This window comes from Thamnophis sirtalis, unplaced genomic scaffold (genome assembly GCF_051295495.1).
Source record: "Thamnophis sirtalis isolate CommonGarterSnake01/CBP01778 unplaced genomic scaffold, rThaSir2_p1.2 scaffold_1, whole genome shotgun sequence".
NCBI classification, from domain to species: Eukaryota; Metazoa; Chordata; class Lepidosauria; order Squamata; family Natricidae; genus Thamnophis; species Thamnophis sirtalis.
In genome coordinates, this window is record NW_028261381.1 from 31261910 (window position 1) to 31277967 (window position 16058).

Below are 16058 nucleotides of genomic sequence, written 5' to 3' on the forward strand. Positions count from 1 at the left end.
TTAAATGTTAACATAGAATAATTCCATGCAAAAATGATGCTCCCATGTAAAAATTCTTCAATGCTATTCACATTGTTTTTAACCACTTTTGTCAAATCTATCAATAAGTCTGCATTGGAGACACTTTCTCACTGATCATGTTCCTCTTATAAGATATGTCAGAATTGTGTTGAAATGTCTGACCAAACAGAACACAATCCTCTGAATTTGTAATCTGATCTGCACAATCCAAGGCCTCAGGACTATAGGCAATGCAGTATTATCCCGAAAGCTATAATTGTGATCCAATTTCTCCCAATGTTGCTGCTAGGCTGAACAGCCTATTAATATTTAAGATGACAGAACAGGAAACATTTTTATAAGGATAGTAATCTTATTGAGGTAAAGGTAAAGGTTCCCCTCGCATATACTGTATGTGCTAGTTGTTCCCGACTCTAGGGACCGGTGCTCATCTCCATTTCAAAGCCGAAGAGCCAGGGCTGTCTGAAGACAGCTCTGTGATCATGTGGCCAGCATGACTAAATAGTGAAGGCGCACAGAATGCTGTTATCTTCCCACCTATTTTTGTACTTGCATTTTTACGTGCTTTCTAACTGCTAGGTTGGCAAAAGCTGGGACAAGTAACGGAAGCTTACTCCATTATGTGGCGCTAGGGATTCGAACCGCTGAACTGCCAACCTTCTGATCAACAAGCTCAGCGTTTTAGCCACTGAGCCACTGTGTTCCTAGAGTAATCTTATTAGTTATATTTTAATTAATAGCATTTTATCGAATTAATCATTATTTTGAATTTGTTTCTCTTGGCCCTGTTCATTTTATTGGTGTAGCCCTGTAAAAAGAGAAGGTGGTTTTCAATACAAAAATATTGCAGACACCTGATATAAACTAATGTGCCAGATGTCTTGCATAACTACTGATCAGTTTTGGTTTGGGTGCATTTAATAATTCTGGGAACATTTCTTTCTGTACGTTTATAATTTGGTCTCAGAAACACATGACAAAACAAGTCTTTGTTGCAATTACCAGAAAAATACAGACTCGTTTTAATTTCTGGAAACCCTATATAAAATGAGAGGAAAAACACTTAAGAGTGCACAATTCCCTGAGCGCATTAATATTTGTTTAATTTAAACACAGCCCAGATGACTTCTGGTACTTTCTGAAGGAGTGTGTGTGAGAGGGAGTATGAGTAAATCAACGGTTTTGTGCATCTGCTGTATATAGCATGACAGCTTGAAAACCCTCTGCTGAATTACTGCAAGGAACAGCAGGTCTGTTTGAAGATACTACAGCAGATTCCTTGTTGCATTGCCTGGGTAAGAAAAAAAAGAAAGAATATGTGGCGTTCTGTCACTACTAATCATTATAGAGGATGAATATCAAACAGAAAATTAAAGATAGCATTACAATAGTGCCTTCTTTGATCTTGCTACATTTAAAGGACACTGCAGTGGCAAATAAATAAAACACATGACCTAAATGAATGGGGGAGCTACATGATATTAAAAGGATAAATGGTTCAACTGACAGAATTGGGGTATTGTGAGTTCCAGGAAGCACACATTCCATAACTTCAAAATGAACCCTCATTCGATGTATCATTTTGGAGAGCAAAATATCAAAAATTCCAGGGTGGCATTGTAGCCATCTCTACTTAGTCAGTGGAGGCTTTCTTCATACTACATTACATATTTCCTTAACAGCGCTTTGAAATAAGCCTAAAAGGCTTTCTAAACAAAAGTCTTTTTGTGCTACAAATTGAAGAGAGAGAGAGAGAAGAAAAAAACAGCCTCAACAAGAACATTGCTATCCAAAGACAGGAGCAAAGGGAGGAAGCGTCTCCCAAATGCAGAATGCAACCTCCCACATATATATTTGATGAACTGAAAAATGTTCTACTCTACTGCAGACTTCAGTTTCAAAGCTCTTGTTGCACATATCTGAAAAGCAAGGCCCTGGAGCACACAAAGGAAAAAGAGAAAGGAATGTCCAGGTGACAGCCAATGTTCTTTTGTTGATTCCAAAAGAGGATATTAGATGTGCATAGTTTTGACCCTGCCAAATTAATTGTTTTTGTTTTTTGGATGGAATGCTAGGTCAAGACTGCCAATCACACAGTATGTCAATCCTCAACTGCAACAAATTGAAATATGTTCTCTCCCCTGAAATCACCTCTTCTATCTTGTCTTCAGAGGTAAGATTTTTAATTAATTAGGAATATGCCCATATAAAGCAAACATATAACAATGCTATTTGTGCTCATTATTTTGAATAAACCCAAATCATTTCACAGATAGGAAAAGCAATGCATTATATATTCAAAGAGATGCACTGTATACTCAAATAAGGACACAGAAAGGGGGGAAACCTGGGGTTCTTCTGAAGAAGGAGCTGAACCCACAAAATTCTGTAAGCATTTAAAATAAATGTATATTTTTCCACAATTACTTGCATAAGTATAGACTGTTCCTGTTGTCTTGTATTTTCTGTTATGGATTGCACAAGTAAAGGCTAAACCAATTTTGTTGTATACATGATGTACAATGAAACTAAAGGCTGCTAAAAAAAAAAATTCATTAAACATGAAACTAAGTCAACTGAACATTTAAAAATATATCACAAATATCATTGACTGGCGCTGATTGTTGATACGGGTACACTGCCAGCATCCTAGATATCGACCAAGTATCTTCTTAAAATGTATGTTGTTCCAAGTAGCACAGTCTTTTGCAGTTCCACTGGTGTTATTACAGGAAGCTGCAATTTCTTGATGTACTAAGAGCCAAGGTGGCGCAGTGGTTAAATGCAGCACTGCAGGCTACTGCTAGATCAGCAGGTCAGCAGTTCAAATCTCACCGGCTCAGGGTTGACTCAGCCTTCCATCCTTCCGAGGTGGGTAAAATGAGGACCCAGATTGTTGGGGGCAATATGCTGACTCTCTGTAAACCGCTTAGAGAGGCCTGAAAGGCCTATGAAGCGGTATATAAGTCTACTGCTATTGCTATTGCTATTGCTTTGTATTATTATACAATTGTATTACAGTGGCCAGTTGTTTCGCCGGATTTGGCATTGGTTACTAGTCGGGCCCCATCCAGGGGCCTAGGACGTCGTAATGTATTTTCATAATATGCGTGCAGATCCAAGCAGTGCGGCTTTTTGCATTTGACTGATGGTGATTTTGTCAATTTTTAACTGTTTTAAATGTAATTCTAGTGCTTTTGGAATAGCACCCAGTGTGCCAATTACCACTGGAATTACCACTGCTGGTTTCTGCCATAGTCATTGAATTTTGATTTTTAAGTCCTGGTATTTTGTGATTTTTTTCATGTTCCTTCTCGGCGACCCTGCTGTCACCTGGTATTGCGATGTCTATGATTGTGACCTTATTTTTCTCAACCAGTGTGATGTCTGGTGTATTATGCGCCAGTATTTTGTCCGTTTGTATACGGAAATCCCACAAAATCTTGACCATCTGATTTTCGGTGACTTTTTCAGGCTGATGTTCCCACCAGTTTGTTGCTGTTTTAATATTATAATTTTTGCACAAATTCCAATGGATCATTTGTGCTACTGAATTGTGCCGCAATTTATAATCAGTCTGCGTGATTTTTTTACAGCAGCTGAGTATGTGATCAACAGTTTCATCAGCTTCTTTGCAAAGTCTGCATTTGGCATCATCGGAGGATTTTTCGATTTTGGCCTTAATGGCATTTGTGCGGATAGCTTGTTCTTGCGCAGCCAGGATTAGTGACTCTGTTTCTTTCTTTAATGTACCTGTTGTTAACCATAACCAAGTTTGTTCACTGTCCACTTTATCTTTTAAGAAATTGGCCATGCAGTGCTTTGTTCTGCCAACTTTCCATTCTTGATTTTATCACGTTTTCTGTATTCTTGTTTCGTCTGTTGGGCCTTCAGTAGATTTTTGCTCTTTACTTCGATTAATAGATGTTCTTGACTTTCTTTTAAATAATCAGCCAGTGCATGTTTTTCTTCTTCAACTGTTTGCTTCACTTGTAATAATCCTCTGCCACCTGATTTTCGGGGCAGGTATAGTCTATCAGTATCACCACGTGGATGTAAACTGTAGTGCATTGTCATTAGTTTCCTGGTTTTTCGGTCCAAAATGTCCAAATCAGCTTGTGTCCAGTTAACTATACCAGTGTATCTTATAACTGGTATTGCCCAGGTATTTATGGCCTTGATTGTATTTCCACCATTCAATTTAGATTTCAAAATTTTCCTAACTCTGTTGGTGTACTCTCGCCTGACAATAGTTTTTACTTCTCCATGCTTGATGTTATCCAACTGCAGAATGCCTAAGTATTTGTAGGCTTCATTTTCATTGCATTTAATTAGTTGGCCATTGGGCATTTCAATTCCCTCACATGCAGTGATTTTCCCTCTTTTTATGGATACAGTGGCGCATTTTTCCATGCCAAACTGCATTGAAATATCGGTGCTGAATACTCGGACTGTATTTGTAAATGATATTATTATTATTATTATTATTATTATTATTATTATTATTATTATTATTATTATTATGTTAATCTTTGGTGAGATTCACAGCCTTTGGGGCTGGTTGGTAGCTCAGCAGCTCAAGTCCTAACCAAGGACCTAGGAATTGTTAAGGTAACGGAAGATATAAGCTGTTCCAAGTAGGGTGGTTTTTTGTAGAATAGAATGTTCAAGTCTGATAAATTTAGAATTTCCAAAATAGCAAGGTAGCCCTTTAGGTATTGCTCCAAAGGCTCCAATTACAATCGGAGCAACAAACGATTTCTTTTTCCACAGTCGCTCAACTTCAATTTGCAAGTCCCGGTACTTTGTGATTTTTTTCTTGCTGCTTATCTTCAATTCGCACATCACCAGGTATTGCAATGTCAATGAACCAAGCTTTTTTCTTTTCAACTATTGTTATGTCAGGTGTGTTGTACCTATTATTGTTATGTTAGGTGTGTTGTACCAAGTGCCTGTCAATCTGAATTCTGAAATCCCACAAGATCTTGACTTTTTCATTCTCTAAAACCTTCTCAATCTGATGTTCCCAGTGTACTCAAATCCAAACTTCTGGCACAATTTCCAGTGAATGATTTTAGCAACTTGGTCATGGCATTGTAGGTAGTCAGTTTGTGAAATTTTGCTGCACCCACTGATCAAGTGGTCGACTGTCTCGTCTTTCTCATTACAGAGGCGACATTTGCTGTTGGTGGTAACATGTTGAATTTTTGCCTTCATGCAGTTTGTGGCTAAGGCTTGTTCTTGAGCTGCCAAAATAAAGCCTTGTTTCTTTTTTCAGTGCTCCTGATCTTAACCAGTTCCAAGTTAGCTTTTGATCAGCTTTGCCTTCAATACTTTTCAAGTTTTGGCTATGCATAGCTTTGTTTTTCCAATTTTCAGCTCGCTTCTCAATTACTTCTTTCTTATATTCAGCTTTTGACTTAGTTGTCTTTAAAACGCCTCCTTTATTGACTTCCTTAATCATTGGTTCTTCACTTTTCTGGATGTAATCATTCAAGCTGTGTTTTTCTTCTTCCACGGTCTGTTTTACTTGTAGGAGTCCTCGACCACACTCTGCTCTTGGTAGATATAATCGGTCAACATCACTTTTAGGGTGAAAAGCATGATTCATTGTTTCCTTGTTTTTCTATCCAAATTGTCCAACTCCATCTGGATCCAGTCAATTATTCCACCAGGGTATGGAATCACAGGTATAGCCCAGGTATTTATGGCTTTTATGATGTTTCCTCCACTCAATTTGGAGTTTAATATCTTGCGAATTTGTTGAATGTACTTGGCTGAAGTTAATTCCTTGACTTTATTATGTATTACGTTAGAGGCCTCTAAAATCCCCAAGTACTTGTAGCCTTCTTCTGGTTTTACTGCCTTTATCATTTCTTCATTCTTAAGTTCTATTCCACCATCTTCTATGACCTTGCCTGCTTTGGTTGCCATTGTTGCACATTTGTTAATTCCAAACTGCATACCAATGTCTTGGCTAAATTCTTTTGTTCTTTCAATTAATAAATTCAGTTCAGCTTTTGTTTTACCAAACAGCTTCAAATCATCCATGTACACCAAGTGTGAAATTTTCAGTCCTTTCTTTACAAGTTCATATCCATAGTTCATCTTCTTCAAAATGATTGTCAGTGGTAGCATTGAGAGTATAAAAAGTAGGGGTGAAAGGGAATCACCCTGGAAAATGCCTCATTTAATTTCAACGTCACCCAGTACTTCATCATTAGCTATAAGCTTCGTTTTCCAGAGGTCCATTGAAGTTTCCATGAATTTTTGTATGTTGCTGCTGATGCCAAAGATTTTCAGGCATTTCTTGATCCAGCTATGGGGAACTGAATCAAATGCTTTCTTATAGTCTATCCAAGCCATGAACAAGTTGGTTTGTCTTTTCTTTGAATTCTTTAGGATTAATTTGTCAATTAATCCAGTTGGTCCTTTGTTCCTCTTGAATTTTTGCAGCATCCTTTCTGTTCTACAGGAAGCAAGTTATTTCTTTCCAAGTATCCATAAATTTGGTTTGCAATACCAGTAAGGAGTTTGTATGTTGTTGGCAAACAGGTGATTAGCCTATAGTTTCCAGGATTCTTTCCTTTATCTTTTTGGTTCAAAAATGTCCTAGTTTTCATCCATTCACCATTTTCAGGTGTTTTTAAGATCTGGTTCATTTGGGCTGCCAATCTTTTGTGCACACTTGTAAGTGCCTTTAACCAGAAGCCATGTAACCCATCTGGTCCAGGTGCACTCAAGTTCTTCACATTTCTTGACTGTCTTTGCACCATTTCTTTTGTTATTTTCACATCTTCCATTTGATGCACTTTAATAGAATCCTCAATCTGTTTGATCCATTTTGCATTTTTGTTGTGCTTCTTGTTATTTTCCCACAAATTCAAAAATGCATCACAATACCATTGACTGGTGCTAATAGTTGATATGGGTTGCTGCCAGTGTTGTTCCGAGTAGCGCAATTTTTTGCAGTTCCACTTGTGTTATTGCAGGAAGCTGCAATTTGTTGATGTATCTTATGAAATTCTTGGACATGGTACCAAGTGCCCTGATGACAATAGGTATCACTGTTACATGCTTCATCCATAGCCATGTAGTTTCAATGGCCGGGTCACGGTATTTCATGATTTTTCCCAGTTCTTTTTCTTTGACTCTGGCATGTCCTGGTTCCGCGATGTCAATCAATTGTATATTTCAGCCCTCTACAACTGTGATATCTGACATGTTGTGTTCCAAATGACGATCTGTCTGTATTTGAAAGTCCCACAAGATCTTCACCTTCTCATTTTCGGTAACTTTTTCAACTTTGTGGTCCCATGATTTTTTTGATACGGGTAAGTCGTACTTTTTACATAATGACCAGTAGATTAATTTAGCAACTCAGTCGTGTCTAGCTTTGTAATCAGTTTGTGCAATTTTGTTGCATTCATATATTAAATGTGAAATAGTTTCAACTTTGTTGTTACAAAGTCGGCAGTTTGAATTGTCAGTGGATTTTTGTATCTTCACTTTCATGGCATTAGTTTGTAGTGCTTGTTCTTGAGCAGCGAGTATTAAACCTTCCGTTTCTTTCTTAATGGTTCCCATCTTAAGCCATGCCCATGTAAGGTTGTCATCACATTTTCCCTCAATGCATTATCCATGCAAAGCTGCTATTATTATTGTTGTTGTTGTTGTTGTTGTTGTTGTTGTTGTTATACAATTGTATCACAGCGGCCAGTTGTTTTGCTAGATTTGGCATTGGTTACTAGTTGGGCCCCACCCAGGGGCCTAGGACGTCGTAACGTATTTTCGTAATATGCGTGCAGATCCAAGCAGTGCGGCTTTTTGCATTTGACTACTTATTATTATTATTATTATTATTATTATTATTATTATTATTATTATTATTATTATTTTATAAACATAGCATTAGTTCCACTATGTGTCCTATATGACAATATACAATATAAGGTGAAAAAACAGAAACAGAATGAAAATGGAGAGAACAAGTTTCATTCTCAGTTGGTGAAAATACCTGAAGCAGACAGTAGCCTTATCCATATATTATACTTCATTTCTTTTCTCCTCTCACTCTACAGGTAGTCCTCACTTAAGAGACATGCATTCAGTGACCTCTTGTGCCAGGTTCCCAAAGATGTGCCTGTTGCAGCATTCACAGGATTAAAAATTTGGGCACTTGGCAGCCCTCACCAATTTACCATTGTTTGGTTGCTTCAACTCCATCCCTCTGCCTATTCCCACCGTTTTAACCATCCTGCACAGTGTGACGCCTCTGTGCCAGCAACTCTGGTGTTGAAGTCCCTGATTCTTCAGCAGTCTCAACCCCAGACCTCTACTTCAGCCCCAAAGCCACTGCCAAGAAATGCTGACTCAAGCTCTGTCTTACAGCCAACTGCCCCAGAGTCCCAGTACTCAATCCCCGCCACCTTGCAGTCCAACTGCTCTTTCAGGCTAGTGCCACCCCATCAAAGGACAGTATGGATTGAGAATACCAGCCTTTAAAAAAAACCTGGCAGAACTTAAGCAGTGGGTGTTGGGGGTCAGACATTCAGGCCAACAAAACCCTGCTTCATAAAGGGTAAGGTAAAGGTTCCCCTTGCACATAAAGGGTAGGGTAAAGGTTCCCCTTGCACATATGTGCTATTCATTGCTATTCTAGGGGGCAGTGCTCATCTCCATTTCAAAGCTGAAGAGCCAGCGCTCAGTGTCTTAGCCATTGAGCCATCACATCCCTTTCATAAAGGGTAGTGGCACCTATCAATAGATATTACTGGAGTAGACAGGGAATTCTAACAGAGAAAAATTCTTAATTTTTTTTAGTGTTGTTTGATTGTGTCCAATTCTCAAGTCCCTGCAGTTTTCTCAGCAAAGTCCTTCAGAAATAGTTTGCCAGTATTCTCCTTACTAGGGCTGAGAGAAAGTGTCTTTCTCCTCCACAACTTGTGGTAATTAAAGTAGGGCAATGCCTACTGAATAGCACAAATGGAACCAAGCGGAAAGGTTCATACAATCAAAAAATAAGTTCCTAACTAGATTAGCAATTTTACTTTTTCTCAGCCTACAAAATACTTTTTTATTCTAAAATGAGTAGTGCAGCCTGGTTCAGTAGAGGGAGGGAAGAAAATTGCAATTTAAATAATCTTGTTTGATTGTAACCTACAGAAGATTTTCAAGAAAACTCAGTATATGTAGTGAGGAGTATTTCATTTAAAGATAAAAATTTTCCCCCAATCATAACCGTACATATTTATCATTTTTCCTTGATTTTGTAACTTTTCCTTCATCAAATAAATTAACTCCTAAGTCACTCAACTTCATTTCTTTCGTATAGCTATCACATTTCATTTGTTGAAGTGTTTTGTCTAAAGATGGCTGAAGTTTTTGTCTAAATATTTTCTCCATATCTTGTAACAGAACATGCAAATTATCAGCTTATTTTTCTTTCTTCAAAATAGTTCACATGATAAACATGACATCAACATCCTTCTCTTCTTGGAAAAAACCAAACTATTTTTGTATATCCTGAAATGTATTGTGAAAAAAAAAATCTGAGACCCGACTTTCTTTCAAGCTCAGATTTTCTATAGGGCTTGAAATATTTTCAATACATGTAATAAATCACAAATGAGACCAAGGTCTGAGATAATTCATTGAGAAACAACTTATATGAACATGATCTTATTTCTATTAGAACTGAAAAGCTGGTCATTTTCCTAGCAGAGTGTGTAGATTTCAAATACCAAGGAAAAAAGGAAAGAATACTTAAAAACCCAATAGATATACATCTATTAAGCATTCAGATTTCATTTTCCTGCAAGTAGCATATGAACATTATTTACTTATGTGTATCCTACCTTTATTATTTTTACAAATAACTCAAGGTGCTGGCTAACGTAAGTAACACACCTTCCTCCTCCCATTTTCCCAACAGCTTTGAGAGCGATGGCCCAAGGTGACTCAGACAGCTTTCACAGAAATCATCCATGCTCTAATCATTATTTATTATTTATTAAATATTGCTGCAGCTACCTTTGCCAGCTTAAAAATTATAAAAGGGTAAACATACAAAGCTATTAAAATTAAGAAAGATTAAATAAAGACTAAAAACTAAGAGGACAGGAAAATTGAAGATGGGGATCTTCTTTCTACAGCCATCCCCAGCATTAAGCACCCTTATCCTCCAAGCCAACTGGCAGAACTGGGTGTTGAGGCTCTTCCAGAAGGTCAGGAATGTGGGACCAACTTCACTTCCTGCAGGAGAATATTCCAAAGGGTGGCACTACAGCAGAAAAAGCTCTTCTCCTGGATCCCAACAGCCAAAATTCTTTGGCAGATGGGATCTGAAGGAGGTCTGCACCAAAATCTGTGATTGTTGCAAATCTAGAATCTGCTGCAAGCATCATATATATAAATCTACCTATAGCTACATCCTACATTCATTGAATTTTAACCGGCTCACTGAACCAACAGGCTTATCATAGATTTTCAAAAATATGTTATTAATATCTTAAGCATTTTCAAGGAAAAAACTACATACAGTTATGTAAGGGGTCCTTGGTGTTCCCTGAGCTTGGTTGTTTTCTTGCAGACGTTTCATTACCCAAATTAGGTAACATCATCAGTATCCCATATGTCAACCTTAAGCTACAAATATTCTATTTTATTGAAACTGTTAAGTGCTTCAGGAATAACTTGTATTTTTTCTTGCTAAAGAAAACATTCACATTTGTAACAATAAATCTATATAGTAAATTAGAAATACAAGCCATGCATAAATCAGTTATAAATATAAATAATAAATAGAAGAAAACTGCATAAATAATTCTGGTAATAACTGCTGCAAAGGTGAATAGAAAAGCAAAAGATAATGAATTATTTGTCATTTGTAGGTAGAAGATTTATGGAAGCTACCAGACTGCTTAGCTAATTAAGAATTCAAACAGTGCTAAGAGCAATAAATTATCAGTGGATCAAAAAAAAAGAATTCAACGTGTGTGTGTTTCCCAAAATAAGGAAAAAAAGTCTTTAATGAACGCATTGTTTCTGTGTGCAATTAGAGAGGCAAAGTCTATACTTTGCAGCCTCAAGGTCTTGCCTAATCCTGTCGAAACCTCATTGTAGTCTTAGATGTTCTCAGCAGACCCACAAGTCTCTTTAGAAATAAGGGTGGAGAAAATAAGAGACAAGCCTTTCTTTGAAATGGTATCACAGCAGTACACACATACACACCCCATCATCATCCAGCATCTGTCCTGTTTTGCATAGAACATTATTTGGATTTTCCCACTGCAAATGCACCAAATGTACGTGCACTTTGGTGTTTGTAGTCTATAAAAATTCAAGGCTCACACGCAGAAGACTCGGGTCCACTCTTCCCTACTGCCAATTGACAAGCTACGTTGGTCTGCTTCCTTACTCTAACAGCAATGTAATATAGCAAGGCAATAAATATGAGAGTTTATCGGAAGAAAATAAAGGTTCTGCCCTACTCACTTATGCTGGGGTGGAATCAACTGGCTCTGAATGGTTACACATGGTTCTTATCATGGAGGTGTAGAAAGTATCTTTAGCCAGGAATGCATTTTCAGCTTCACTCGGTCTGTTAACTACCTTATCTAGAGAGAGCGGGAACTTTCATTAGAAATACATACCTTTGTTACATTTAATCTTAATTATCATTACACAATTTATGTGAGATGGACTTGTGGAAGTAAGTCTTGTAGTTAACAACTGGTACAAAATGAAGAGAATTTGTTTCAAAGTAGGTCAAAAATACTTCCCTGGTGTATAAGCCTAACTACACTTAAAGATAAACAGTTGCTGGACTTTTGTGTATAGTTTATGTCCAGGTTTCAGAGATCAAACCGTTTATAGTAGTCTTACATCTTTAGAAATACCTTCTCTGGGATGGAGGCATGTTACCCTTCAGGGGGTTCTTAAAACTTGTTTGTTGTAGTCTGTGTATAGTCACAATCAACTGAGGTTTTATCCTGTTACTAGTTTATGAGTTATATTTTGCCTGTATTATACCTTATACATTGAATGCTATCATTATTCTGTCTATATGAAGCATGCTATAAATCTTTTAAACTAATAGAAATGCATATGATATGGATGTATGGATGTGCTCCCAACCAGGCACCTGCCTATTTCAAAAAGCTTTAAAAGATGGATATAATGTTCTAATATATTGGCTATAATTTTTGTAGGTTTAGGTGTTTGGTTTAATCTGAAAGTGAGGAAAGTTGCTTTATATGAATGATTAGAATTAGGCAAATAGAATACGTTTACTCCTCACTACTTGGGTTGAAAGTACTCAACGGATAAGAATAAAACATGATTATTTAAACTGTGGCATCTAATGTTGTTTTTGTTATTATAAATGAAGGCTGTTTTTATGAACCATTATAGGAAGAAAGAACGGTTTTAACCAAAAGAGGAAATGGCTGGCACCTCTGAAACTGAGGTGAAGTCTGTTGTATTTAAATGCTTCATTTTGCGAATTCATTTTTCAAACTGATTTTCCTACAAAACTAACAAAAACATTGCTATTTTGAAGATACTTTGTTTATAATAATCCTTTGTCTTACCATGAATATGCCTCACTGAACTTAATGGTTACTTCTGAACAGCCATGTAAAGGACTGCATTGCCAATCAGCTGCTTGTAGCAAAGTGACTTTCTCACAGCTCAGATGGAAAAATGGAACTCCAGATGACAAGTGGGTGTACACAACACAACCTCTGAGCAGAATGAAGCCTTATGTTTCTTTATATCCTTTTTTTTCCTTACAACAAAATACTTTTTTTTAAATAGCACACAATGTACTTCTCAAGTTTAACCACAGTTTATGGTAATTAGTGAACACGCAAATCAATTCAATTCAGAGACATTATAATAACTGTAATTTTAGTCAGGATGGATTGCACTAAAATAAAATAATTAAACCTTGAGGCTGGATATAGGAAAACTCAATAGCAATGCACTAAAGGTTGTAGCCCCAAGCATCTGGAGCAAGGATGGATTCCAGCTTCTGTTATTGCTGGTTTGCTCAGGGATGCACTTCGTGTACATGCGCAGAAGCAAAAAACTAGATGGCGAAGCCTAAGCACCGTCAATAGAACCAGTTTGGCGGCATGGCCAGCCGAGTTACTACCTACTAGGCCGAACCAATCCGAACCGGTAGGAACCCACCTCTGATCTGGAGAGTACCACGTTGATTGTGGCCATTCAGATTAGCAAAAGACAGAATACAATCTCTTCCCAATCAGTTAGCATATCAGTTCAGTTCCATGTCTCTTTAATCACAAATATAGCTTTGAAATGTATACAAATTTGGTAAAAGCCCTTCCTCCAATGCCACTGTTCACAAACTGATGGAGAACCATGTTGTCAAGGGAAAGATGCTTTGAGCCTATAGTGACCCTATATGATTTACTCATCTATATGATCCTGAGATAATATGAATATATTATGCAGCAGGAATTTATGCAGAAAGTATCATAGTTGATTGAGGCAAATGCATAAGCATTTAGAAACTTGTCTGAATTCAACAGAGCCGATTTCCAACAGTACACTGGCTTGCTGTATTTGCTTTCCAAACCATCCAAAGGATAGATTTTTAGCAATAAGAAAAGAATTATCGGACTTCATCTAATCTTCATATTAAATTCCTTTTTTCTTGTCAAATATTTCCCAAAACAGGAAACAGGAATTTTACAAAAGCAATACATGTTGAACTTCATGCAATGTTTTCATGGTGCTTAAAAAAACGAGCCACTTGAGAATGTAGAGGAAGCTGTTGACTACAAACCAGAAGAACAAGTACAAGTCCTTTCAAGCTATGTTTATCATTATCGCAGAACACATAGCTTCATCTCCAAATGGAGACAGACTTGAAAATTGGCAGAAATAATTCCTTACCATTCATCTTAGAACACAGAACAAACATATGGCTATTTTTCTCTGTGGGTTGCCATCCCTGGCTTTGTCATCACCATGTATCTGATGTTGTTTTGTATATATAAATACATATAAATTGGTATAATCAATCATATTCATATCACTGAATATCTATGGAATATGCTGAACTTTAGGCACATGGAAGGACTTCAGAAATCCTATAATTCAACAATGACAATAGAAATAAATACAAACTTGTTTTGTTCTATGGGACGGATTCAAAACAAATGCTATAATAATATGATGGAATACAAGTATTCTTAAACTCATTGTTCTGCCCCCCCCCCAATGGATATGGTTAACAAACTATATTTGTACCTTATTTAGCATATTAATCCAGGGGATGTGGTGGCTCTGTGGCTAAGACGCTGAGCTTGTCAATCAGAAAGGTCAGCACTTCAAATCCTTAGCGCTACATAACGGAGTGAGCTCCCACTACTTGTCCCAGCTTCTGCCAACCTAGCAGTTCGAAAGCATGTAAAAATGCAAGTAGAAAAATAGGAACCACCTTTGGTGGGAAGGTAATAGCATTCCATGCACCTTCAGCATTTAGACATGACCACGAAGACGTCTTTGGATAGCGCTGGCTCTTCAGCTTTGAAACAGAGATGAGAACCGCCCCCTAGAGTTGGGAACAACTAGCACATGCGTGCGAGGGGAATCTTTACCTTTTTATTAATCCAGAGTTTGCCCTATATTTGTGAAACCATCATTTATAGTTTGTTAATTATATACTCATGGAAGAAGGCATTGGGTAACATTGAGTTCACCTATAACTACATTATGTGCCTTAACATGACATGCAAACAGAGTCACTGTCTGGTGTAATATTCCACATCTACTTTATTTATTTGAAGTTACATTCCCTTTCACATTAATTCTGCTGGAAGAAAAGGGAAGAGGGGAAAAGTTCGATTCCTCAAGAAAAAGTTAATTCATCTTTCTTGCCCAATAGTTATTCTATTTGTTTTTATTCTAGCAAAAGGCAGAATGCAAAACGTCACGTTGCTTTGAATTCTTAAAAAAAAAACTCTCCTAAAAGCTAAAGTGGTTTATAGCTAATGAAAACCAGCAAGTTCTTACATTTTTAGTAATTAAAAGCTTTTCAAACTGGTCTGCAAAAGATTCAGATCTATAGTGTGTCGTGCATTTAAACTGAGTTTGATGTAGGATATTTCCCATTCTCTTTTTAAAAAGATTCAGAGGAAGCAGGAATTTATACCACACCACATGTTTCATAGCTACCCTAAAAGCAAATAAGAGTTTGCAACAAGTACATCCAGCTACACAGTTCTTACTCATATACAGTAGAGCCCTATACACACCTCTTGGTTAAGGGCGTTTCTCAGATTAACAAGTTGCAGCTTCTCTCTGGTAAGACTTGCTTTTATTTAAAACATCCCATGGAAAACCACCTTTACCTTGTTTGTTAACCAAGTCTTCAAACTATTCTTTAACTTTCTTAATGTTTCCATAATTGTGTTTTCCTGCACACCTGCCAATATACGTCATACAGACTTCTTCACACCTTGCTTAATTAAAAAACCAGTTCCAGCCTTTTCACAGATCTTTGTCTTGCTCATATCTTTCGTGTACATACAATATGTTCATTTAACATCAAATAAGTGCATGTAGACTGAGGTCCAAGATGTCTTCTTTGAATAATCCTTGGTAACTCGCTCTTGGCTTCAAATATTATAAAAGCTAGCACATCCCTTATGCATAGGATGTCCCTTATCTAATTCTGTGGCTAAAGGAAACATATAAAAATTATTTTGAGACAGAATCCTCCCACCAACCTTTGATAGCCCATCCAAACTTTTTGGAATATTATATTAATAAAATTTAAAAGGTTAGATGAAAATGTTCTAGTTGATTTCATAGAACTCCACAAAACAGTTCAAGCCGATGAACACCTGCATAAAATAAGAAGCCAATAAACACCTGCCTCTCCATCAACATTATTGTTAAATGTATACTTGAGAACTGAAGACGCAAGAAAATACAGGTAGTCCTTGACTTACAACTTGAGCCCATAATTTATGTTGCTAAAGGAGACATTTGTTAAGTGA

The 16058-nt window shown here is 37.0% G+C and overlaps 1 protein-coding gene across 8 annotated transcripts in view; it reads right to left on the reverse strand.

Moving 5' to 3' along the window:
- The window catches only part of TANC1 (tetratricopeptide repeat, ankyrin repeat and coiled-coil containing 1), a 153963-nt gene that overhangs the window by 117154 nt on the left and 20751 nt on the right, over positions 1 to 16058 (reverse strand). Inside the window, exon 2 of one of the 8 annotated variants that reach the window (XM_087710192.1) lies at positions 11518 to 11639. The exons of the other annotated variants lie outside the window; for them this stretch is intronic. The gene's annotated coding sequence lies outside the window, so the exon portion shown is untranslated. The remainder of the gene's footprint in view (positions 1 to 11517; positions 11640 to 16058) is intronic. 8 annotated transcript variants of the gene reach the window in all.